Below are 26983 nucleotides of genomic sequence, written 5' to 3' on the forward strand. Positions count from 1 at the left end.
GGCAGCCTGAGGATCTCCTGCAGTGCCACAGGAGCTCTTCTGTCCTGCCTTTCTTTGCAGCTGAACCTGCCGGTGAAGGCCCCACATCCAAGACTGAGCCTCTGGGAGATGCTGAGGGTAGGTCAAGGCCTTTCCCCTGGGAGAGCTGCTAGCTCAGAGCCCAAAGCTGGGCCAGGGAGGCAGCGCTGCAGGTGCCAGCACAGAACCATGCACGTGTGTGCCCGCGCCCTGCACGATCCCCTCACCGCTCCTGCGGCTCAGTGGTGCCCGTGCAGATCAGCAGAGATGGCAGAAGCTTCTGTGGCTGTTGAGTTACAGGTGTGTCTGCAGGGAGGACTTCTCCAGCTCCAGGGCTGGATGCTTGGCCCCAACCCAGCTCCCATGGCAGGGGTGAGTAGTGTGTCCCTGCTGACCCCACAGGCTGAGCCCTGCTTTTGTGGGATGCATTCCTGGGAAATGGAACTACTTTCTCTTAAGGTCCTCCAAAAGGAAAGACCCAAGATACTGCAGCCAGAATGTCTCATGAGTCAGATGAATTCCTGACACAAACACAGAAGGAAGCACCCGGAGGACAAGGTGGGTGCATTTCCCTCATGCTTCCCCTGGGACTCAGCAGCCAGGGGCTTTGGCTGCACATCTGGACACGCCGTGCCCGGCACAGTGGGAAGGGATCCATGGCAGCCTCGCTGCCCCGCTGCTGCTTTCACGCCCTGCAGGGCTGTTTCCCAACCAGGCCTGGCTGCAGCTTCTGCCCAGCCTCTGCAGGATGGAATTTGGCATTAGCTGATAGGGTGCCCCAACTGTACTGTGGGCCTGAGATCCCCTGCCATTTCCCAGTCTCTGAGAAGATCAGGAGGTGCAGCTGTTTTCTCAAGGGAGTGCACTGGCCCAGCCCCAATTACCTGGGATTTTTCCTGATCTTTACCTGTGACTTTGACAAGCATTGCCTCATGAAGATGACACATCCCCAGTGGGGAATATTTCCATTTGATCCAGTTGTCCCTTTTTTCCTTTTTCAAGTGATGGACCAAAAGGCTGTGCAGAAGGAGCACCCAGGGAGAAGCAGTGGCTCGTTGGCAGCCCCTGCAGCAGAAAGGAAGGCGATGCCAGACACGGGCACAGGCACAGCAGGTAATTGCTGTGCCGGGCTCAGCCCTGGCCGGGGCTGTGTGGCAGCAGCTCTTCCCCCAGGGCCTGCCCTTGCCCGGCCCGGCAGCAGCCAAAGCTGGAGGCGCCTCAGCTTCCAGGCCTCTGGAGCTGGTTCAGAGCCCCAGGGAAACGCGACTGGTGCAGCAACATCCCTGGCGCTGCAGCTGCTGCGGAGCTGGCCCTGAGTGCCCAGAGGCCCAAGGCACAGGAGCAGCCCCGAGCGGGAGCCCTGCCGCCAGCCCAGGGCCAGAGCCAGCCCTGGCTCCCGACTGGGCAGGGGCTGCGCTGGGTCCTGACAGGGCCTGAGCCTGTCCCCTGGGGCTGGGGGAGCTGTCACGGGGCAGGGAGGGCCAGGGGTGGCAGTGGCTGCTCAGGGATGGCTTTGGCCCGTGTCCCTGGCAGCAGCCACTGCCCAAGCAGCTGCGCTGCCCCCGGGCTCTCCTCCCGGCCTGCTGGGCTTTGTTGGCTGGCACAGCCTGTGCCAAGGGCCGGCAAGGTGCCTGCAGGCCCCAGCTCTGGGGGAAACAGAGAACGTCCTGCCCGTATTCTCCATGCTGCCAGCTCAGCAGTGCAGCACAGCACGGGCTCACGCTCCCCATCGCTCCCACAGATGCAGCCGGCACCACAAGACCTGTTCCCAATGCCCAGGATGGCCTTGGAAGGGATTTCTGTCAGGGAACAGGCTGCTGGCTAGGGTTACTGGCCGGCGTGCTTTGTTTGGAGCTTGTTTTCATGTTGTGCTGCTTTGGAATCGGGTATTCCTGGAACAGAAAACAGTGAGTGTTTTGTTGCTCTCCCCCTCCAACAGCTTCTTTTGAAAGTCTAACGTGGACAGGGAACATTCCTATTGAGACTGCAGTGGAGTTGTGGCCAGTCCATGATTGTCCAAATAACTCTGCTGAGGCTTCTGCTGCTGCCCAGTGCTTCCACTGGCCTCTCAATTGCTGGGCCTTGTCCTGGGGGCCCCGCTGGGGCTGCAGCCAGTGCTGGCTCCCACTGAGGCTGCCTGGCCAAGAGCAGCTCCAGGGGCACGGGGCAGAGGCAGAGGCAGGTGGGGAGGAGAAAGAGCAGGGCCGAGGTTGCCCTTGAAAGGCAGAGGCGCTCTGGGGCCTGCTCCTGGCCAGGGACCCTGCCCAGAGCCGTGCCCTGCTGGCCGGGGCCTTGAGGGGCAGCTGTCCAGCTGGGCCCAGCTGTGCCAGCAGCTCCAGCCGTGCTGGGGAGCCTTGCCAGCTCTGGGCCCTGCTGTGCACGAGGGTCCCTGTGTGCCACTGGCAGCTGGGGCCTCAGCCACCTCCTCTCTGCACAGGAGCACCTCGGGACAGGAGTTGGAAGACGGTGGCTGCACCTCACACCAGACAGCGTGAGCAGCTCCTCCAGCAGCAGGAACGGCCTGGACAGCCCTCTCAAGTCTTCTGTGAAGAGGACCCCAGAACAACCGTCTACGAGGAAGCCTCTTATTGCCCCGTAGATCCCACTGCCACCTGCTCTCCCCATGGGCCTCCCCAAGCTGCCTTCATCCCTTTTTTCTCTCCATCTGTCCCATCCCAGCCAACTCGAGTTCCTCTAGAGACCCCAGGACCAGCCCAGCACCTTCCAGCCCCTCCTGAGACCAACACATCCCTTCCTCTGCCCCTGAGCCCCCTGGCCTTGCCCTCTAAGCAGCACTGAAGGTGACACCCCACCCTCCCCCCCCCCCGCTTGCAGAGTAGGCAATGGCCCATTCCTCTGTTGAAATAAAGAGAAGGATCTGTGTTGTGGTTTGAAAGCAAAACCAGTGAGAGACTCCAAGTTAGAAATACAATTTATTAGGAAAAGGGAAAAAAAACCCAAAATACATGCAATAATACAAAAGAAAAACCACTGACAGGCTCAGAATACAGCCTGCTGACACCCTGCTAGTTAGGGTGGTGGTAGCAGTCCAGCTGAAATGGCCTTGTGGAAGTGGTGATCCTGTAGAAACAATCTGGTAGCTCTCATCCTCTGGAAAAGCAGTGGGTAAGGGCGGCGGTTCCTCTGGGAATCCAGTGGAAAGACTGCTTGTTGTGTCCCAAAACCCAGATTATATCCAGCTGGGGATGCTTAGCTCCTCCCCCATGGGCAGAGCATCTCACAGTGGGCTGATATCATTCTGCCTCATGCTATGGGTCCTTGATTAGCCATGAAACAGAAATGGCTCTGGGAGGGAGTTATCTCTGAGTCATGTGGCAAGACATTGATGGGCCCATTAACAGGAGATGAGGAAGAAACAATGCCCCTCCTGGTTTCAGTAGCTCTTGAGGATGGCATTAGAATACATCAGTGTCCAGGTGGCAGCAGCAGCAAAGCCCACCCAGCACCAGCACTGACTGAGCTCCATGCCCAGGAGGAGCTGTGGATGCCCACGGTGTGGGCAGGCAGAAGCCAGGCCGGGGCTGCTGTTGAAATGGAGGTTTTGGGCCGCTCACAGGCTCAACACAGTTGGCTGTGATTGGTCACCAAGTGAAAACAATCCACATGGACCAATGGAAGATGCACCTGTTGCATTCCACAGCAGCAGACAGTTATTGTTTCCATTTCTTTCCTGAGGCCCTCAGCTCCTCATGAGGGGAAAAATCCCAGGAAAGGATTTTTAATAAAATATCATAGCTACAGATAACTGTTTTACTCATAACACCAGGAGAAGACCAGGGAATGCAGGTAGCCTAGACTAAGGAGCTCCTCTGTCTCCAAGCTGATCCAAACCAACAGACCTACTCAGATAAGCACCAGGGGACCACAGTGCATGCACAAAGGAGAAAAGTTCAAAAGTTCAGTCATGAGGAAGACCACAGCCTTCGACCTCAGAGACCACCAAAGACCCCAGTGTGACCACCACAGGAAACAACGCGTGCCCAGAAGGCCGTGGATCTAATCGCCATGTGAGGGGAGGACAGGCGGGGCCAGGGGTTGAATGTGCATGGCGAGATTGTGTAAGGTATTGCATATGGAACATGTTTGTGAACAAAGATGTGGCTCAGTCCAGGGCTCGGGGCACAAGTTTTCACGAGAGCCATCTCGCTTGTGCCAGGCCCTGACACGCATACCCACTTCACAACTACATCAGGTTGTGGAGTGCCGCTATAGGACATGAAATAAAACAACGCAGACACGCATCTCTCCAAGGTAAAAAAGAAGGCAGTTGAATTTCTGACTCCAACATTTACAGATTTCCAAAAGTGAGAGTGGATTGGAGGGTGAAAGTGCCACCTCTCCAATGACACTGGACAAACCAACAGTCCATCAAATTTCTCCTCTGCAGAAAAGAATGCAAAACAATAAGTTATTTACATAAAGTGTTTGGGAAAGTTTGCTACAAGAATGTAAACATCAGAAGGCTTAGAAGAACATTAAAAACCAGGGCGACAGTGGAGTCTATTTATTCTGCAGATGGCTTCACTGTGACCAGCGGTGGGGCCCCGAGGGGATGGGGCAGCCCATGCTGAGCGTCCCTGGGCTGAGGGACATTTCCTTCCGTGGGATCATCTGGGCCCACACCTCCTCCAGTGCCATGCCCAGGAAAAGAGGGAAGCCATCAAGAGTATCTCCAGGGACACAGCCTGACCAGCAATGTCAGCAGGCAAAACAAAGCTCCTCCCTAATTAACACACACTTGATAGGACCTAATTGATGGGCCATCACCAATGCAGGGTGCTGCACAGGGTCTGCTGCTCTCAGCCAGGGCCAGAAGGAAGGGAAGGGAAGGGAAGGGAAGGGAAGGGAAGGGAAGGGAAGGGAAGGGAAGGGAAGGGAAGGGAAGGGAAGGGAAGGGAAGGGAAGGGAAGGGAAGGGAAGGGAAGGGAAGGGAAGGGAAGGGAAGGGAAGGGAAGGGAAGGGAAGGGAAGGGAAGGGAAGGGAAGGGAAGGGAAGGGCTGTGTGGCCTTGGGGTTCAACAGGGCTGGTGAGCAGCCCCAGAGACACAACAACCCAGGTGCAACCAGGCTTGATTTCCAGGTCAAAACACTCGGCGTAGCTGGCCTGGACTTCCCTGTAAGGCACGTGGGGGCTTTGGAGTCCCCCTAAGGTGCACGAGGGGCTGGGGTCCCTTGCGGCACACCCAGGGATATTTTAGGTTTCCTCTGAGTCATGGAGGACACTGGGGTCCACTTCAAGTCATGCAAGGGATTTGGAATCCTGTGTGAGGCATGCAGAGGGTTTGGGATCTCTCCCAAGGTGTGCAGGGTGCTGGGATCTCTCCTGAGGCACATGTCGGGGTTCTGGGGTCTCATTTCACATGTAGAAAGGGCTGTGGACTCTCGTAAGCGTGCAGGTGCTTTGTGTCCCTCCTGCTGCACGCAGTGGGGCTGGAGTGTCTGCTGAGGCACGCAGGGGACGGGGAGCTCCGGCAGTCCCTCCCGGGCCCATGCGGCTCGGGGCTGCCGCGGCCCAGGGCCAGCCGCCGTGCCGGGATGGCGGTGGCGAGGCGCCAAGGCGGAGCTGCCCCGCCGGGTCACGCTGCATCGGCACGGCACGGGCGGTGCTGAGCGCCGGGCAGGCGGCACCGCCAGCCCAGGGGCCACAGCCTTGGCCCTGCCTCTTTTGGGGCCGGGCACAGACAGCCCCGCGGGACGGGCACCGCTCAGCGCCCGAAAGGACGGAACAGGTGCCAGAGGAGCCCCAGGAGCCTGGACAGGGCCCTGGCGTTGCCCGCCCGGCTCCCCCGGGCCTGTGGCCATCCCGGGCAGCAGGGGCTCGCTCTGGGCCGTGCTCTCCCCAGCCAGTGGGGCTCCGGGCCAGCACCCGGCTCCTGCCACTGCCCTGAGAATGCTGAGGGGATTTCGGGGCAGAACTGAACTTGACAGGGACAGAATTCGTAGGAGACTTGTTTTGGCCTTTTACAAGGTTAACTGAGAAACAACTTAAAATCCCCGGCTAAATCGTCTGCTTTAACGCGTGGGGATTCCTTCAAGACCCTTCCTAGCTCCCGTGGTGCCGGGCCGGGCCGCGTCCCAGCGAGCACCAACACCCAGCAGCTCGATGGATGCAGCACGGCTGGCACCAGGGAAACGAGTCAGTATCCCTACAGCTGCCCGCTCTGCCTGCACGGCTGTCACACAACAGCAATGTTCCAGAAGGAACAGGCATTTTTACATCCTCAGGACCGTGTGATCTTTGGTCCTGGTGGTGGATCAGAGAGAAAAGCCAAATGTGACAGACTAAACTTGACTGTAGGAGAGGGATGCCTCAGCAGAGGGTCTGGGGACCTGTGGTGCCAGCCAGTGGCCCGGCACTCGGACACAGCAGGAAGACCTGAGATTATCACACTTCACCTGGGAGGGTAGAAAAGCTCAGGGGTTCTTTGTTCAAGGTCCCCCAGAGGCACCAGCTGAAGCCGCCACAGCTCCACCTTGATAAAAGTGTTTAAAAAGATCCAGAGGTCTGACACTCTGCTGTGGAGGACATTCCACATGTTATATTTGCCCAATTATCCAATCAAAAAAACCGAAAGAACAAACCCAAACAAAATGAAATGTAACAGCAATTTTAATTATGTAGCTTAATATATATACAATTGAATACACTCAAAATATTGACAATATAATTTGCTTTAAATGATGAATAATTTGTTTCTGATAATAGCGTATAAGCAAAAATAACCTCGCGGGGTATGCGTGGGGTAGGGGTGCAGGGCTTTTGGAACCCCGTCACCTCACGTACTAGCGTGTCAAGCCCAAATTCCCCTTTTTATGCTGTATGTCATTACCATCTCCTCCCATTTTCGATTCGTCACACTTGTATCACTGCCCTCATCATCACCTTCCCCACGCATGCTCCACACTTCTTTAAGTAAGTTGTACCACTCTTTGGGGATCTTCTTTGAGGAAGGCCTCTCCTCTTCCTCCATGTCCTGTAGTTCATCTTTTGGATTACACATGCGCACCAAGCTGCTACAGTATAAGCCAATACTGTGTTCTAACATTAAAGCAGTCATATAATCTCATATAATCAACATTTGCCTGGTGTGCAACCAAATTCTCCTCTCTTCCAACGAAATTTAGTCATAGTTATCTCTTGCTTCCTCCTGTTCTGAACATCTGCAGGAGAAGGTTGGGGGTGGACCCCTCCTCTCCCTTTCTTGCTTGGCATGACTCCTTTAACTGGTTTTTTATTTCCAAATATTAATTATCAATATTGATTACTGTTTCAATTTTGTCAGCATGAATCATATCTATTTACCACACACAGTTCTCATCTTTTGGGCATTCAGAAGCTTTTGATTTTGCTTTGCACCCAAGGAAAATATACCCCCAAATGTGCACAAATAACTCCTTTAGCATGTCCTCCTTTTCAGCTGGTGTTTCCATTGGTCTCTGCTATCTTGTCCTCATCTTTCCACAATTCCTGTGCCTATTCAAGTCCAGCCTGGGACAGTGCACACATTTGCTTTAGTTCTGTAGTGATTTATGCCCAGCCATCCTGCCAACCACACCCATTTCAATGTTGCAACAACCTAACTCTGGGCTGCAGTATGTGAATCTCACTCTGCTGTGTGAGCTGGCAGAGCACCAGAGCAGGCACTGAAGAAGGGGCATTCGGTACATTAGTGAAGTGAGTGCTGGAACCTGGGCTAGCTCTTACAACTCCGGCACTACGGCAGGAGTCGGGAACTGCCTCGCTATGGGCATTTACCAGAGGCAGAACCTTTAGTGCCACTTGCTCTCCAGTGCCAGACACAAGTCACGACAGGGACGAGGCACAGGAGAAAGGAGGAGGCGTCCCGTCTTCAGGTTCCGCAAGGAACAGCTTAGTCCAGGTGAAGAGAACAGAATGAAAAGCCCCTAGCTGTACTGCCCAAGGGGTTTTGTACACATACAAGTCATGGCGTGGATGCAAACAATGAACCAATAGGGAATGCTCAGGAGAGGAGTGAGGGGATTACATCAAGTGTCTGGGGCCAATTGGGGTAGGAGGGTGGAGAGGATGGGTCACAAGGGCCAGTGGGGCTTCCAGGAGTAGGGGAATTCCAAAGGGGAGTTGCAGTCAGGGATTGCCCAAAGGTTGGGGAACCAAGGGGCTGGGTTGCCTTGAGAGGCAGGGAAAGAGCTGGAACAAGGGGTGGGGAAGGACACGAGGGACAGTTTGGAGGGAGGGTAAAACCCACAGGTGAACCAACTCAGGAAAAAAACGGGGGCACAACAGAGCCCTTAAACAAGACTTGAAATGGAATCAATAAAATAAATTTGAACTGCAACAATCAAGAGCATCTTGAGGGACGCAGCCTGACCAGCAATGTCAGCAGGCAAAAGAAAGGTTTTGCTGAGCAATGGCCCTTTGATGAAGCAAAACATTTACAATCAGGGCAGTCCATTCATGCAGACGGGCGCACACTCTGGGGGTACAGCTGAGGCCATGAGGTCACAGCAGGGCTCTGGGGTCACAGCTGGCTGAGCTCTCAGCAGGCCCTGAGGTCACAGAGGTGCCAGAGCCCCGTGGTTGCACAGCAGCACAAGGAGCCAGCAGTCAGTCCCTGAGCACAACTGTTGCGGCAGCAGCGGCGGTGGCAGCAGCGGTGCTGACGTTGGGACAGCGGTGTCGGGACAGCGGTGGCAGCAAGAGCTGCGGGACTGGCGGAGGACAAGGCAGCATGGCCCTTGCTCTGCGCCTCCTACTCCTGCTGCTCCTGGCCGTGGCCCTGCCTGCCAGGGCTGCCCAGGCTGCTCCGCTGCAAGCGCGGCGAGCAGGTGAGCCGGCAGCCTGGCTGCCCTTTCCTGGGACAGCGCTCCCTGCTCCCTGGGAAGCGCTGGGGATGGTTTTGCCCAGGGCTTTAGGGAGGGTTTCCTCTGTGGGAGGGAGAGAGACCCCACGGGCCCTGGGCTGCTACTCCAGCCACCCCTCCAGAGATGTTGCAAAGGGCCTGCAAAGAGGTTGGAGAGTGACCAGGAGCCAGGCCAGAGCTCCCCAGGCCCCTGTGCAGCTTTGGCCATCTCCATTCGCTTCTGGCTCCCACAGCCTTACCCAACCCCTGCAGTGACCAGTTCCCTAAGTCAGAAGGGGATCCCAGCACACCATGGAAATGGTTCTGATCTCTGCTCCCTTCTAGACTGGAATCATGACATGGGTTTTCAGGAAGTCCTCATGAAGCATGGTTTGAAGTTCCTGGAGGATGCTGGAGGCAAGTTTTCACTCTGCCTTTCCTGAGTAAATAATCAGGATCAATTCAACAAAAGCTCACTTATTAACCAGTTCCCTTAACATAATCTTAAGGTTGAAAGAATCTGGAAACCTTGCCCTGCTCCCTTCTGGAGGCCTGAGGGATCCCACAGAATCACTGTCAGTGGGAGGAAGGAGCATTTAGCTTTCAATCTTCCTCCTGTGTGCAATGCCAGTGTGTCCTTCTGTGTGCTCTGTGCAGTCACCGAGAAGAGCAGAGAGGGAAGGGGCCGGGCCCAGGGCTGTGCCCCGGGGCTGAGCCTTGTGGGCAGCCTGAGGATCTCCTGCAGTGCCACAGGAACTCTTCTGTCCTGCCTTTCTTTGCAGCTGAACCTGCCGGTGAAGGTCCCACATCCAGGACTGAGGCTCTGGGAGATGGTGAGGGTAGGTCAAGGCCTTTCCCCTGGGAGAGCTGCCAGCTCAGAGCCCAAAGCTGGGCCAGGGAGGCAGCGCTGCAGGTGCCAGCACAGAACCATGCACGTGTGTGCCCGTGCCCTGCACGATCCCCTCACCGCTCCTGCGGCTCAGTGGTGCCCGTGCAGATCAGCAGAGATGGCAGAAGCTTCTGTGGCTGTTGAGTTACAGGTGTGTCTGCAGGGAGGAGATTCATACGTCCTTTGGTGGTTATTGCCAACAAGACCAGCCCCCATGGCAGGGGTGAGTAGTGTGTCCCTGCTGACCCCACAAGTTGAGCCCTGCTTTTGTGGGATGCATTCCTGGGAAATGGAAATATTTTTCTCTAAGTTCCTCCAAAGAGGAAGATGCAAGACACAACAGAGAAGATATCCCTGGAACCATCCGAACAGACGAGGCAAGTGCTGAAGAAAATGCTGCAGGGAGGACAAGGTAGGTGCATTTGCTTCATGCTTCCCCTGGGATTCAGCAGCCGGGGGCTTTGGCTGCACATCTGAACGCATGGTTCCCGGCACAGCGGGATGGGATCCATGGCCCATTCCCAATGAGGAATGTTTCCATCTGATCCAGCTGTCTCTTTTTCATTCTCCAGAAATGAAAGGAGAGCCTGTGCAGATGGAAGCATTTCCCGGAGGAAGCAGTGGTTCCGTGCCAGCCTCTGCTGAAGGAAGGGAGGCCATGCCAGGCACAGGCACAGGAGGTAATTGCTGTGCCTCTGGGCCTGAGCCCTGCTGAGGCTTGAGCTGCCCTCTCTGCTGCTTGGCAGTGCGGGCACAGCCTGGACTAGAGCAGCACAGCCCAGGGGAATTATCCCGAGCAGGCTCAGGGCACTCGGGTACTGAGCAGTCCTGCTGGGGTCCCTCTGTGGGAGACATGTCCTGAAACCTGGCAGTGACTGCACGGGGTGCCCACGGTGGGGAAAGGACAGAGGGGGAGAGCAAGGCTCCAGTGTGTCCTGAGAGGGCCTGGCTGTTTGCCCTTGGGATCTGGGAGCTGTCGCCGCAGAAGGAGGGCAGGAGGGACAGAGGGAGGGAGGGATGGATACCTGTGTCACTGCCTGCTGCAGTTTTCCCCGGGGTTTTAGAGAGGATTTCCTCTGTGTCTGAGGGAGAGAACCCCGGGGCCCTGCACTGCTCCAGCCACCTCTCCCTGGGATGTTGCTGAGGGCAAGGAAAGAGTGTGGAGAGTGATCAGGAGACAGCCCAGAGCTCCCCAGGCCCCTGGGCAGCTTTGGCCATGTCTATTCACATCTGGCTCCCACGGCCTTAGCCGACCCCCTTGCAGTGCCCAGTTCTCTGTGGCAGAAGGGGATCCCAGCACACCCTGGAAAATGTTCTCATCTGTGCTCCATTCTAGATGAGGTGTCTGGGAGGGCTTCTCCATCAGCTTGGATGAATAAAGTTTTGAAGCCCTTGGAGCCTCCTGCAGGTATGTTCTCAGCGTGCCACCAAGGAAGAATTGTAGACAAGCGGGCAGGCACCAGGTGACAGAAGCTTCTGTGGCTGTTGTGTTACAGATGTGTCTACAGGGAAGACTTCTCCAGCTCCTACCTTGGATGTTGCACTCAAGCCCAGCTCCCATCACAGGAGTGAGTAGTGTGTCCCTGCTGACCCCACAGGCTGAGCCTTGCTTTTCTGGGATCCATTCCAGGGAAATGGAAATATTTTTCTCTAAGGTACTCCAACAGGGAAAATCCAAGATACAACAGATAAGATATCCCTGGAACCATCCAAACACATGAGGCGAGAGCTTAAGGAACCCCTGCAGACAAGAGAAGGTGGGTGCATTTCCCTCATGCTTCCCCTGGGACTCAGCAGCCGGGGGCTTTGGCTGCACATCTGGACACGCCGTGCCCGGCACAGCGGGAAGGGATCCATGGCAGCCTCGCTGCCCCGCTGCTGCTTTCACGCCCTGCAGGGCTGTTTGCCAGCCTGGCCTGGCTGCAGCTTCTGCCCAGCCTCTGTAGGAAGGCGTTTGGCATCAGCTGACAGGCAGCCCAAACTGTAACACACCCTGAGATCCCCCACTATATCCAGCCCTGCAGATTAGGAAAAGGGTGTCTGTTTGGAGCTGGAAGTGCTCTCATCATGCCACTGTAATCTGGCCATTTTCCTGCACCATAAATTTCACAAATATTACCTCTGATGCCACCGCCCAAGTGGGAAACAGCCCCATCTGATGCAGCTGTCTCCCTTCCTTTGTCAAGAGATGGACATAGTGCTTCAGTGGAAGGTGGCATTTCTTGAAGGAAGCACTCCATCTTCGGTGCCAGCCCCTGTTGCAGGAAGGAAGGCGATTCCAGACACGGGCACAGGCACAGCAGGTAATTGCTGTGCCGGGCTCAGGCCCGGCCGGGGCTGTGTGGCAGCAGCTCTTCCCCCAGGGCCTGCCCTTGCCCGGCCTGGCAGCAGCCAAAGCTGGAGGCGCCTCGGCTTCCAGGCCTCTGGAGCTGGTTCAGAGCCCCAGGGAAACGCGACTGGTGCAGCAACGTCCCTGGCGCTGCAGCTGCTGCGGAGCTGGCCCTGAGTGCCCAGAGGCCCAAGGCACAGGAGCAGCCCCGAGCGGGAGCCCTGCCGCCAGCCCAGGGCCAGAGCCAGCCCTAGCACACAATGGAAACAGTTCTCATCTTGGTTTGCTTCCAGACTGGGATGCTGGGAAGGATTCTCCATTAGCCTGGCGCTCTGAAGTTGTGAAGCACTCTGAGCATTCTGCAGGTATGTTCTCACTGTCCCACCAAGGCGTAATGTTTGACTGACTGGTAAGAACCAGGTGACAGAAGCTTCTGTGGCTGTTGTGTTACAGGCGTGTCTGCAGGGACGACCTCACCAACTCCTACCTTGGATGCTGCACAAAAGCCCAGCTCCCATCACAGGGGTGAGCAGTGTATCCCTGCTGACCCCACAAGCTGAGCTCTGCTTTTGTGGGATCCATTCCTGGGAAATGGAACTACTTTCTCTTAAGGTCCTACGACAGGAGAGACCAAAGACATGGCAGGCAAGAAATTCCAGGACCCATTAGAAGTCATGTGGCAAATGCTGAAGGAATGTCTGCAGAGAAGGCAAGGTGGGTGCATTTCCCTCATGCTTCCCCTGGGTCTCAGCAGCCAGGGGCTTTGGCTGCACATCTAGACACGCCGTGCCCGGCACAGCGGGAAGGGATTCCTGGCAGCCTCGCTGCCCCGCTGCTGCTTTCACGCCCTGCAGGGCTGTTTCCCAACCTGGCCTGGCTGCAGCTTCTGCCCAGCCTCTGCAGGAAGGCATTTGGCATCAGCTGACAGGCAGCCCCAGTTGCACCACAGTCCATGCCCACCCTCAGATCCCCTGCAATTTCCTGGTGTCCAGGCAGATCAGATGTTGGGGCTGTTTGGGGAAGGAAGCAGCCTTGGGTTGTCCCAAAATCCTGGGTGTTTTCTGATCCTTATCCATTCCTTTCACAAGTGATGCCTCCTGAAATTGTCCCCATCCCCATTGCCAGTCAGGAATGTTTCCATCTGATCCAGCTGTCTCTTTTTCATTCTCCAGAAATGAAAGGAGAGCCTGTGCAGAAGGAAGCACTTCCAGGAGGAAGCAGTGGTTCTGTGCCAGCCTCTGCTGCAGGAAGGGAGGCCATGCCAGGCACAGGCACAGGAGGTAATTGCTGTGCCTCTGGGCCTGAGCCCTGCTGAGGCTTGAGCTGCCCTCTCTGCTGCTTGGCAGTGCGGGCACAGCCTGGACTAGAGCGGCACAGCCCAGGGGAATTATCCCGAGCAGGCTCAGGGCACTCGGGTACTGAGCAGTCCTGCTGGGGTCCCTCCATGGGAGACATGTCCTGAAACCTGGCAGTGACTGCACGGGGTGCCCACGGTGGGGAAAGGACAGAGGGGGAGAGCAAGGCTCCAGTGTGTCCTGAGAGGGCCTGGCTGTTTGCCCTTGGGATCTGGGAGCTGTCGCCGCAGAAGGAGGGCAGGAGGGACAGAGGGAGGGATGGAGGGATAGCTGTGGCACTGCCTGCTCAAGTTTTCCCCTGGGCTTTAGGGAGGATTTCTTTTGTATGTGAAGAGAGAGCCACAGGGCCCTGTGCTGCTCCAGCCACCCCTCCCAAGGATGTTGCTGAGGGCAGGGAAAGAGTGTGGAGAGTGGCCAGCAGCCAGCCCAGAGCTCCCCAGGCCCCTGTGCACCTTTGGCCATGTCTATTCACATCTGGCTCCCATGGCCTTACCCGGCCCCCTGGCACTGCACAGTTCCCTGTGGCAGAAGTGGATCCCAGCACACCCTGGAAAATGTTCTCATCTGTGCTCCGTTCTAGATGAGGTTGCTGGGAAGGCTTCTCCATCAGCTTGGATGAAGAAAGTTTTGAAGCCCTTGGAGCCTCCTGCAGGTATGTTCTCAGCGTTCCAACAAGGAAGAATTGTAGACAAGCGGGCAGGAACCAGGTGACAGAAGCTTCTGTGGCTGTTGTGTTACAGATATGTCTCCAGGGAGGACTTCTCCAGCTCCTACCTTGGATGCTGCACCCAAGCCCAGCTCCCATGGCAGGGGTGAGTAGTGTGTCCCTGCTGACCCCACAGGCTGAGCCCTGCTTTTGTGGGATCCATTGCTGGGAAATGGAACTACTTTCTCTTAAGGTCCTCCACCAGAAGAGACCAAAGGCATGGCATACAAGAAATTCCAGAACCCATTTGAATTCATGTGGCAAATGCTGAAGGAAATGCTGCAGAGAAGTCAAGGTGGGGGGATTTCCCGCATGCTTCCCCTGGGAGTCAGCAGCCGGGGGCTTTGGCAGCACATCTGGACACACCGTGCCCGGCACAGCAGGAAGGGATCCATGGCAGCCTCGCTACCCCGCTGCTGCTTTCACGCCCTGCAGGGCTGTTTCCCAGCCTGGCCTGGTTGCAGCTTCTGCACAGCCTCTGTAGGAAGGCATTTGGCATCAGCTGACAGGCAGCCCAAACTGCACCATGGGCCTGAGATCTCCTGCCATTTCCCAGTCTCTGAGCAGATCAGGAGACACAGCTATTTGGAGGAGGAAGTGCTCTGGCCCAGACCCAAGACCGTGGACCTTTCCTGATCCTTATAAATTTTTTTGATAATTATTGCCTCCTGAGGATGTCACCTCCCCAATGGGAAACAACTCCACCTGATCCAGCTGTGCCTTTTCCTTTCTCCAGAAGTGGATTTTGAGCCTGTGCAGAAGGAAGCATTTCCCGGAGGAAGCAGTGGTTCTGTGCCAGCCTCTGCTGAAGGAAGGGAGGCCATGCCAGGCACAGGCACAGGAGGTAATTGCTGTGGCGCTGGGCCTGAGCCCTGCTGAGGCTTGAGCTGCCCTCTCTGCTGCTTGGCAGTGCGGGCACAGCCTGGACTAGAGCGGCACAGCCCAGGGGAATTATCCCGAGCAGGCTCAGGGCACTCGGGTACTGAGCAGTCCTGCTGGGGTCCCTCTGTGGGAGACATGTCCTGAAACCTGGCAGTGACTGCACGGGGTGCCCACGGTGGGGAAAGGACAGAGGGGGAGAGCAAGGCTCCAGTGTCTCCTGAGAGGGCCTGGCTGTTTGCCCTTGGGATCTGGGAGCTGTCGCCGCAGAAGGAGGGCAGGAGGGACAGAGGGAGGGAGGGATGGATACCTGTGTCACTGCCTGCTGCAGTTTTCCCCCATGCTTTAGGGAGGATTTCCTCTGTGTGTGAGGGAGAGAGCCCCGGGGCCCTGGGCTACTCCAGCCACCCCTCCCAGGGATGTTGCTGAGGGCAGGGAAAGAGTGTGGAGAGTGACCAGGAGCCAGCCCAGAGCTCCCCAGGCCCCTGTGCAACTATGGGCATGTCAATTCGCATCTGGCTCCCACGGCCTTAGCCGACCCCCTGGCAGTGCCCAGTTCTCTGTGGCAGAAGGGGATCCCAGAATGCCACTGAGATCATTCTGATCTCTGCTCCCTTCTAGACTGGAATCATGACTTGGATTTTTTTGAAGCCCTGCTGGAAAATGGCTTGAAATTCCTGGAGGATGCTGGAGGCTATTCCTCCGTGTGCCTTTCTTGACAGAATAATCAGTGTCAATGTGACAAGAGCTCACTCATAAGCCATTTCCCTTAACATTATTTAAGGGCTGAAGGATTCTGAAAATCTTGCCCTGCTCCCTTCTGGAGCCCTGAGGGATCCCACAGGATCGCTGTCATTGGGAGGAAGGAGCATTTAGCTTTCAATCTTCCTCCCGTGTGCAATGCCAGTGTGTCCTTCCGTGTGCTCTGTGCAGCCACAGAGAAGAGCAGAGAGGGAAGGGGCCAGGCCCAGGGCTGTGCCCCGGGGCTGAGCCTTGTGGGCAGCCTGAGGATCTCCTGCAGTGCCACAGGAGCTCTTCTGTCCTGCCTTTCTTTGCAGCTGAACCTGCCGGTGAAGGCCCCACATCCAAGACTGAGCCTCTGGGAGATGCTGAGGGTAGGTCAAGGCCTTTCCCCTGGGAGAGCTGCTAGCTCAGAGCCCAAAGCTGGGCCAGGGAGGCAGCGCTGAAGGTGCCAGCACAGAACCATGCACGTGTGTGCCCGCGCCCTGCACGATCCCCTCACCACTCCTGCGGCTCAGTGGTGCCCGTGCAGATCAGCAGAGATGGCAGAAGCTTCTGTGGCTGTTGAGTTACAGGTGTGTCTGCAGGGAGGACTTCTCCAGCTCCAGGGCTGGATGCTTGGCCCCAACCCAGCTCCCATGGCAGGGGTGAGTAGTGTGTCCCTGCTGACCCCACAAGTTGAGCCCTGCTTTTGTGGGATGCATTCCTGGGAAATGGAACTACTTTCTCTTAAGGTCCTCCAAAAGGAAAGACCCAAGATACTGCAGCCAGAATGTCTCATGAGTCAGATGAATTCCTGACACAAACACAGAAGGAAGCACCCGGAGGACAAGGTGGGTGCATTTCCCTCATGCTTCCCCTGGGACTCAGCAGCCAGGGGCTTTGGCTGCACATCTGGACACGCCGTGCCCGGCACAGTGGGAAGGGATCCATGGCAGCCTCGCTGCCCCGCTGCTGCTTTCACGCCCTGCAGGGCTGTTTCCCAACCAGGCCTGGCTGCAGCTTCTGCCCAGCCTCTGCAGGATGGAATTTGGCATTAGCTGATAGGGTGCCCCAACTGTACTGTGGGCCTGAGATCCCCTGCCATTTCCCAGTCTCTGAGAAGATCAGGAGGTGCAGCTGTTTTCTCAAGGGAGTGCACTGGCCCAGCCCCAATTACCTGGGATTTTTCCTGATCTTTACCTGTGACTTTGACAAGCATTGCCTCATGAAGATGACACATCCCCAGTGGGGAATATTTCCATTTGATCCAGTTGTCCCTTTTTTCCTTTTTCAAGTGATGGACCAAAAGGCTGTGCAGAAGGAGGAGCACCCAGGGAGAAGCAGTGGCTCATTGGCAGCCCCTGCAGCAGAAAGGAAGGCGATGCCAGACACGGGCACAGGCACAGCAGGTAATTGCTGTGCCAGGCTCAGCCCTGGCCGGGGCTGTGTGGCAGCAGCTCTTCCCCCAGGGCCTGCCCTTGCCCGGCCCGGCAGCAGCCAAAGCTGGAGGCGCCTCGGCTTCCAGGCCTCTGGAGCTGGTTCAGAGCCCCAGGGAAACGCGCCTGGTGCAGCAACGTCCCTGGCGCTGCAGCTGCTGCGGAGCTGGCCCTGAGTGCCCAGAGGCCCAAGGCACAGGAGCAGCCCCGAGCGGGAGCCCTGCCGCCAGCCCAGGGCCAGAGCCAGCCCTGGCTCCCGACTGGGCAGGGGCTGCGCTGGGTCCTGACAGGGCCTGAGCCTGTCCCCTGGGGCTGGGGGAGCTGTCACGGGGCAGGGAGGGCCAGGGCTGGCAGTGGCTGCTCAGGGATGGCTTTGGCCCGTGTCCCTGGCAGCAGCCACTGCCCAAGCAGCTGCGCTGCCCCCGGGCTCTCCTCCCGGCCTGCTGGGCTTTGTTGGCTGGCACAGCCTGTGCCAAGGGCCGGCAAGGTGCCTGCAGGCCCCAGCTCTGGGGGAAACAGAGAACGTCCTGCCCGTATTCTCCATGCTGCCAGCTCAGCAGTGCAGCACAGCACGGGCTCACGCTCCCCATCGCTCCCACAGATGCAGCCGGCACCACAAGACCTGTTCCCAATGCCCAGGATGGCCTTGGAAGGGATTTCTGTCAGGGAACAGGCTGCTGGCTAGGGTTACTGGCCGGCGTGCTTTGTTTGGAGCTTGTTTTCATGTTGTGCTGCTTTGGAATCGGGTATTCCTGGAACAGAAAACAGTGAGTGTTTTGTTGCTCTCCCCCTCCAACAGCTTCTTTTGAAAGTCTAACGTGGACAGGGAACATTCCTATTGAGACTGCAGTGGAGTTGTGGCCAGTCCATGATTGTCCAAATAACTCTGCTGAGGCTTCTGCTGCTGCCCAGTGCTTCCACTGGCCTCTCAATTGCTGGGCCTTGTCCTGGGGGCCCCGCTGGGGCTGCAGCCAGTGCTGGCTCCCACTGAGGCTGCCTGGCCAAGAGCAGCTCCAGGGGCACGGGGCAGAGGCAGAGGCAGGTGGGGAGGAGAAAGAGCAGGGCCGAGGTTGCCCTTGAAAGGCAGAGGCGCTCTGGGGCCCGCTCCTGGCCAGGGACCCTGCCCAGAGCCGTGCCCTGCTGGCCGGGGCCTTGAGGGGCAGCTGTCCAGCTGGGCCCAGCTGTGCCAGCAGCTCCAGCTGTGCTGGGGAGCCTTGCCAGCTCTGGGCCCTGCTGTGCACGAGGGTCCCTGTGTGCCACTGGCAGCTGGGGCCTCAGCCACCTCCTCTCTCCACAGGGGCAGTTCGGGACAGGAGTTGAAAGACGGTGGCTGCACCTCACACCAGACAGCGTGAGCAGCTCCTCCAGCAGCAGGAACGGCCCGGACAGCCCTCTCAAGTGTTCTGTGAAGAGGACCCCAGAACAACCGTCGACAAGGAAGCCTCTTATTGCCCCGTAGATCCCACTGCCACCTGCTCTCCCCATGGGCCTCCCCAAGCTTCCTTTATTCCTTTTTTTCTCTCCGTCTGTCCCATCCCAGCCAACCCGAGTTCCGCTAGGGACCCCAGGACCAGCCCAGCACCTTCCAGCACCTCCTGAGACCAACACATCCCTTCCTCTGCCCCTGAGCCCCCTGGCCTTGCCCTCTAGGCAACACTGAAGGTTGTGGAGGATTTTGTGAACAGCTGGCTAGCTAACAAAGGTCACACTGACATAATACCGTTAATTAAGCAAGAAGGAGACGAGGATAGGAGTCAGCAGTCAGTGTCCAAACCTGGCAAGGGCACTGTGCCCTTGGATCAACATCAGGATGGGGGAGAGGATCGTTAGTTAGAAACATGAAGAAAATATGTAAACAGCTGCAGCATAGTAGCCTCAAGAATGATAAGGTAGGCGTAGTTAGCTGATAAGTAACTAACCAATAATGAGCTCGCTTTTTGCAATATGTATTAGCCTCATTAACACCAATATAAATGTATGTGCCTATCAATAAAGTTTTGAGATTTGCTGATCACTCATATTGAGTGCTGCATTTCTTCCACCGATTACCACAAATGGTGACCCCAGACATGATATCGGTAATGGCAACCACAGTGGATCGGTGAACGAGTTCGGGTCCTACAGCAGCAAGGACGGCGAATAAGCACTGCTGAAAAAGCGAAAAGTGCCGCGCCCTGGGTGACCTTATAGAAGAGCCCGGCCGATACGTGCTGCCGAAACCTTGAAGGGCTGCAACAGCGCTGACGTTCTCAAAAATGGAAATGGAAAGGCAAGCAGCATATGATTTATTTACTTGCTTTTTATAATAGCGTCAGGTTAAGGGCATAGATTTGCAGAAAGAGCTCCCACAGTTGTTAGCCTATGGGTATGCACAAGGAGTTTTTCAAAATCCTCATACAGTGCATGAATTAACAGAGTGGCGTAAGCTCGGGGACAAGTTGTGGGAGGCAGCTATAGATGAGGATAAAACTGCAAGGAAGTTAGGAAAGCTATGGCGAGTCGTGCACAATGAGTTATTACAACATCAGGTAGAAAAGAAAGCTGCGCAGCAAGCTAGCGTAGCATATGATAAGAATAAGAGTCATGGGGACTGCTACGACTGTCCGTTACCCCCTACCACATCTACAGTCGTTTTGCCACCAACATCAGCTCCTCCTTCAAGCAGCAGCTCACCCCCCGCGGATGCTGTAACAGCACCGTCCGCACCGCCTGTGCCATGGCCACACCCTCCGTTTCCTCCTCCTTGTAATGAGACGATCCCTGGGGCAAAAAGTGACCTAGCGGGGGCCGTCGCAAGGGAGCGAAGGGAGGCATGGGCGGCGGTAGCAAAAGAGATCATGGATTCGGGGGATAGTGGAGCTATAGCTGCAGCGGTGGAGGTTGCTTGTCCGGTGGTATTTTCGCCTGTGCAGGGGAACAGATATGAAGCCACAATTACAGCGCTGGACTGGAAGCTGCTGTCACAATTACGGTCCACAGTTAGTCAGTTTGGGGTGACCGGTGAGCCCACAAAACAGATACTTGATTACATCTGGGGGACTCAGGTATTACTGCCGGCTGATTGCAGAGGAGTAGCGAAGCTTATCTTCACTCAGCATCAGCAGCTCTTGTTTAATGCACACTGGCAGGCACTTTGCCAGGAATGTGTAGCGACACAACGGCAGCAAGGCGACCCGTTACACGGAATAACCCTGGATGAGCTAATGGGTTCAGGACCTTTTTTTCGTACAGAGCAGCAGGCATTAATTGGTCCTGAAAAATGTCGGGAGGCTATGCGCTTAGTACGAATGGCCATAGACAGGATAAAAGAGCCAGGCGGGGTCCCCTCTTATATGGGAATAAAGCAAGGAAGAGATGAATCATTTGGATCTTTTATAGATAAGGCAGCCGCTGCTATCGAACGGGCAGGAGTCCCTGACTTTATGACAGGTGCTTTACTGAAACAATGTGCACTCCAGAATAGTAACCAGGCTACAAGGAACGTATTAAATACCTTAGGAGCTAATTGGTCTATAGAGGAAGCGTTAGAACGATTGGCAAATATGCCCATAGGGAATCAGCTGATGTTAGTAGAAGCTATTAAGGAGTTAGGTGTAGGATTGCAAAAACAAGCGGCAGCTTCGCAGAGTCAGGTATTAGCTGCTCTTGCACCCCTACAAGCGGCGGCTATAAATAAGCCACGGGCTCCATCTACTGGCCGATTTAAATGTTACCGGTGCGGAGGCATGGGACATACGCGACGAGACTGTCAGACAGCTGGCGTCTGGTGCCAGAGTTGTCGCTCGGATACCCACAGCACCAGAGCTTGCCGATACCGCTCGGGAAACATAAAGACGAGCGCGTTCAACAGCCGCTGCGCCCAGACACAAGTAGCCGCTGCCAACACCTCGGCCCAGCTGCACTCCAGCCAGCCACTGCCGGGAGCCTCGGGCTGGACGTGGCAGCCTCAGTAGCGATAACACTGATGACCACCCAACCGGAAAAGGTGCCGACTGGAATAAAGGGACCAAGCATCATTAATGGACAACCTATGGGAGCTTTGCTTCTGGGACGATCGTCGGCCACCATGATGGGATTATTTGTTTTACCTGGAGTAATAGATGCTGATTATACGGGAGAAATCTACGTCATGGTACATACTCCTTTTCCACCGATACAAATCGAGAAAGGGCAGAGGATAGCCCAATTGGTTCCATTGGAGCAGATTGCTAAAACATTGCCCCCTTGTCAATTACAGTCGAGGGGAGAACGAGGCTTTGGTTCCACTGGAGGACTTACTTTATTAACAATGAATTTGAATGATCGGCCTAAGCGCACTGTAACAATAGAGCATCTGGGGGGGAGACAAACCTTGGAAGGTTTATTAGATACTGGTGCGGACTCCAGCATTATTAGTCCAGATTACTGGCCTCACAACTGGCCATTACAGCCAACCACAATGACAGTTACCGGGGTTGGGGGCCTGACACTTGCTAGAAAGTCACCCATGTTGTCTGTAACTATTGATGGAAAAACTTTACGGAATGTTTTTTCAATTGTACCCTTACCCCCTACAGTGCAGTGCCTCATTGGTCGGGACATTCTGGCTCAACTGGGAATAGTGTTGACAAATGAGCACCCTTTGGGCTAGTGGCCATTGCGTGGACTTTCCCGATCCCGCTGACCTGGACCACGGATGTCCCAGTATGGGTTAAGCAATGGCCACTAAAAAGGGAAAGTCTGGAGCAAGCACATATGCTAGTACAAGAACAATATAAGCAAGGTCATTTGAAGTTGTCGACCAGCCCATGGAATACACCTATTTTTGTCATTAAAAAGAAATCAGGAAAGTATCGCTTGCTACATGATTTACGGGCTGTAAATGAACAAATGGAACCTATGGGAGCCTTACAACCAGGCTTACCTAACCCAGCAATGTTGCCAAAGGACTGGCCATTGTTAATTGTAAATCTTAAGGACTGCTTCTTTACTATTGCTCTTCACCCTAGAGATACCCGAAGGTTTGCTTTTACTTTACCGGCATTAAATAGGGAAGAGCCAGATAAGAGGTTTGAATGGGTTAATCTTCCACAGGGTATGAGAAACAGCGCCACCTTATGTCAATTGTATGTTGACAATGCTTTACAACCCTTACGGCAAGCCTGGTCCGAAACCATCATTTATCATTATATGGACGATATTCTATTTGCTCAGCAGCAACCTTTTACAGGTCAACAAATTCAAAAAATACATGATGCTCTGAAACTACATGGGTTGGTTGTAGCTCCTGAAAAAATTCAACTATCTGCACCCTGGAAGTATCTAGGATGGACGCTTACTGGTCAGGTTGTTACCCCCCAGAAACTGCAATTAAACGTTGAAATACGTACATTGAATGATGCCCAAAGGTTACTTGGTGATTTACAATGGCTGCGTCCTATTGTGGGCATCCCGAATGAGCTATTAGATAAACTTCGACCCTTACTAAAAGGAACTGATCCGGCACAGCCTGTTCATATAACCTCTGAGCAGGTTAGGACATTACAACAGATACTGGACTGTGTGACACAAGGCAGTGTCCGGAGACGAGACCTTTACCTCCCTATACAGCTGACAGTTTGGTGTGGAACTAAATACTTACTAGGTGCACTTACTCAGCAAAACAGAAAAACGGGGGAGGTGTGGGCTTTGGAATGGATATCTCCTCCACTTCAACAGCATAAAACCCTTCTTCAAAAAATTGAAATTTTGGCTGAGTTGCTCAAAAAGGGTCGTGAACGGACACTACAGATCATGGGAAAGGAGCCTGCTCAGATACGGGTACCAATGAAGAAAGATACATTGACCTGGTACCTGTTAAACAGTGTGGAATTACAAGAGGCACTGTTGGGAGCTGGAAGTGTGATTGCCACTGATGATATCCCCAATATACCGTTGAATTGGATAGGGCAATGGGGTTGGACTCAGTGCCTAAAAAGGTCACAGAAACCCCTGTCAGGATGCCATAACAGCCTACACGGATGCAGGAAGAAAATCCAGAATTGCTGCAGTGACCTGGCAGGAAAAGGGACAATGGCACCATCAGATTCTCCAGGCCTCCGAATTGGATACTTTACAAACGATGGAGTTATTGGCTGTTGTTTGGGCCATGATGCATTTTTCTGGGCCCCTCAATATAGTGACAGATTCTTTATATGTCGCTGGAGTATGCGAGCGAATAGAAGATGCCTCTATAAAAGAGGTTCAAAACAGGAGGTTACATGAGCTGTTTATACAGTTACAGAGGGCAATTAAACTGAGGAAGTATCCTTTCTCTGTCATTCATATCAGAAGTCATAAGTGGGATATTGGTCTGGGAGAGGGTAATGCACAAGCAGATAAGCTAGTTTCAATCACACATGTGACTCCAATTCCCAGGCAGACTTTGGCCAGAGAGGCACACTCCATGTTTCACCAAAATGCAAAAGGCCTCCATAGGGAATTTCAAATATCTCTAGAAGAGGCACGGGCAATAGTCAAAGCCTGTCCCACATGTAGTCATCATAACGGGGGCTGCGGGTTAGGTCTAGGAGTTAACCCCAGAGGGCTGAATACAAATGAGACCTGGCAAATGGATGTCACACGTGTTGCTGAGTTTGGAAGGATAAAGTATGTGCATGTTACTATAGACACCTACAGTCATTTTATATGGGCCACAGCACAAACTGGTGAGAAAGCAGGGCACGTGGAGAGGCATCTCAGTAGCTGCTTTGCTGTAATGGGAGTGCCACGACATATTAAGACAGACAATGGGCCTGCCTACTGCAGCAAAAGAATAAAACAGTTCGTGCAAATGTGGGGGATTGAACACGTGACAGGCATCCCTAATTCTCCGACAGGACAAGCGATTGTAGAGAGAGCTAATGGTACTTTGAAAAAATATCTAGGTAAATACAAAGATATTAGAGAGCCGCAAGAAAGGTTGCTAAAGTGTCTATTTGTCTTAAATCACCTGTGTGTTTTTGGGGAAAGCAAAGTTCCTGCTGTAATTCGTCATTATGTAACAGAAAAAGATAGTGTGAAGCAGGATGTATGGGTAAAGTATAGAGACCCCAAGACAGGACAATGGCAAGGTCCTGCTAAGGTATTATACTGGGGCCGCGGGTATCTTTGTGTTTCTACCCCTACAGGATCCTTGTGGGTAGCTGCTAAATGGACCCCACCAGCCGTGTTAGATGGAACCAGACCCCAGACAACTGAGCGAAGAGGACGGTCGGCGAGTGGAGGCAAAGCTGCTGATCACCATTTGACTGATAGTTCTCAAGCTGAAAGGACACTGTAGCTTTGCCATTGACTGAGTGATTGATCGGTGTCAATCCCTGGACAGTATACTAAGCCTGATTCCGGCACTTCATACATTTTATCATAGAAGGCCTAAGAGATTAGCTTGTATTAAGTGTCAAAATACTCAGTGTGCTGCATGGATTTTGTTCTTTTGCGGGGGGTGTCAGCAAACTAAGTGGGTGCATCAGTCACAGTTACCTGAACTGTGGTGCAGAAGCTGTGCATTTTATTGGCAGCGGGACTCCTGGCAAGCAGAACTTCAGACCTTTACAGGATTACCTGGCCGCCAAGGGTTACAGTTGTATGAGTCCCCAGAACAGAAAATTCTCGCATGGTTTAGGTGGGAAACCCAGCACTTTGCCAGACGCGCTTTAGGGCAATCTCAGTCGTGTATCTTACAGTCTAAGTGTGGTCGGGGCATTCCCCTCTCCCAGCTAGATGTAGTAGGTCCGATTCTGAGGGATCAAGATCCTAATCAAGTGTGGGACGATTGTTTAAGGGCTCTAAAAAGATTAAGTCTGGGCGGCTCAAGAAAGAAAAAGGGGAGAGGAAGGAAGAGACATTCTTAACGGTTTGTGGGCAACCTGTTAATTCCCTAAATGTCTGGATGGTTCAAAACAGCGTCCGGGAAGATCAGGGTGATGTGGCAGACTTATGCTGCTGTTTTACTCGTATTTGCCCTCTTAATAGACAGCCCAGACATTGCCAAAGGAGTGGGAACCCATCAAGCATGGGCCCCACCTCAGCCCAAGACTAATATTTGGATCACCATGGCAAATTTAACTAACCAGGAGGCTATTTGCTTGTCGTTATCTTCTCCCGGTAATCCATTTACAACCTGTTTGGTTGGACTGCCGGCAGATCCCTGGCCATGCCCATCGAAAATACCCACCTGCAAAACCAATGACGCCAGGGTCAGTGTAGATAACTGGGACCAATGGATTTCTCATTTTCCTATAGCACCGCAGGAACCCCAAGAGTTGGAACTGTTAGGCTCAGTGATGGCAGATGCATGCCTTAGGTTTAAGCATAAAAGTCAGCTGCCGGCCAAAAACTATTCTACTATTGTAACCTCCAGCATGGCCATTTACCGTAATGCAACAACCTGGTGCAATTATACCACAAAGAGGGTGTCGATCTCATCAAACGACCCTATTCAATTACCAGCAGGTTACTTTTTAATATGTGGGGATCGTGCGTGGCCCGGTGTCCCATCGATGCTGAGCGGGGGGCCATGTACAATTGGAGAGTTGTCTCTCCTCACACCCAATGCGTCAATGATCCTTAATATGAGCCGCCGCTATCACAGAATTAAAAGAATGGCCCATGCGTTTACTGCTGACTGCAAAGATGATGTAAAATTTTGGTCCCCAGGGGCCATAGTGGCAGCATCCTTTTTAGCTCCAGGGGTATCGGCAGCAGGTGCCCATGCCATTTTAAACAAGCTAGGATGCTGGCTTGCTAAACAAACTAATGCCACCACTTTAGCACTTTCTAGCCTTTTGCTTGATGTTGATTCTATTCGCCATGCAACGCTTCAGAATAGAGCTGCAATTGATTTCCTTTTACTGGCACAGGGCCATGGTTGTGAAGATTTTGAGGGCATGTGTTGCATGAACCTCTCTGATCATTCCCAGTCCATTCACTCCCAGCTCTCTGAGCTGCGAAGGTTAACTGGAAACTTACAGGTAGAATCGGACTCTGGCATTGATGAGTGGCTCAAATCATTAGGCTTGGGATCATGGTTGCGCTCTATTGTTAGAGTCATTATTATAGTAGGCATTATGGCTTTGTTAGTAGTGTTAGTTTTGCCTTGTTTTTGCATGTGCTTACAGAACATGGTTCAAAGAATGATATTTGCTGCATCTAATCAGACTATGCTTGTGCAACAGAAAAACAGGGGAAGTGTGGAGGATTTTGTGAACAGCTGGCTAGCTAACAAAGGTCACACTGACATAATACCGTTAATTTAGCAAGAAGGAGACGAGGATAGGAGTCAGCAGTCAGTGTCCAAACCTGGCAAGGGCACTGTGCCCTTGGTGCAACATCAGGATGGATCGTTAGTTAGAAACATGAAGAAAAGATGTGGACAGCTGCAACATAGTAGCCACAAGCATGATAAGGTAGGCGTAGTTAGCTGATAAGTAACTAACCAATAATGAGCTCACTTTTTGCAATATGTATTAGCCTCATTAACACCAATATAAATGTATGTGCCTATCAATAAAGTTTTGAGATTTGCTGATCACTCATATTGAGTGCTGCATTTCTTCCGCCGATTACCACAGAAGGTGACACCCCACCCCACCCTCCCCGCCCCTCCAACTCCCGCTTGCAGGGTAGGCAATGGCCCATTCCTGTGTTCAAATAAAGAGATGGATTTGTGTCCTAGTTTGAAAGCAAAACCAGTGTGAGGCTCTCTTGTTTAAACTGCGACCCTTTGGACGAGGCACGAGGCTTGACTCCATTTTCATCAGAAGGCTGATTTATTATGTTATATATTA

The 26983-nt window shown here is 54.0% G+C and overlaps 2 long non-coding RNA genes across 2 annotated transcripts; both read left to right on the plus strand.

Moving 5' to 3' along the window:
* Positions 1-11242: 11242 nt before the first annotated feature.
* Positions 11243-12047, plus strand: LOC135307443 (uncharacterized). The gene is made up of 3 exons (XR_010368163.1): positions 11243-11317; positions 11405-11506; positions 11936-12047. It is a non-coding gene; the product is annotated as an uncharacterized LOC135307443 (long non-coding RNA).
* Positions 12048-14129: 2082 nt separating this feature from the next.
* LOC135307377 (uncharacterized) lies at positions 14130-14923 on the plus strand. Its single transcript, XR_010368085.1, has 3 exons — positions 14130-14245; positions 14333-14434; positions 14876-14923. It is a non-coding gene; the product is annotated as an uncharacterized LOC135307377 (long non-coding RNA).
* Positions 14924-26983: the final 12060 nt, after the last annotated feature.

This window comes from Passer domesticus, chromosome 9, assembly GCF_036417665.1.
Source record: "Passer domesticus isolate bPasDom1 chromosome 9, bPasDom1.hap1, whole genome shotgun sequence".
In the NCBI taxonomy this organism is placed as follows: Eukaryota; Metazoa; Chordata; class Aves; order Passeriformes; family Passeridae; genus Passer; species Passer domesticus.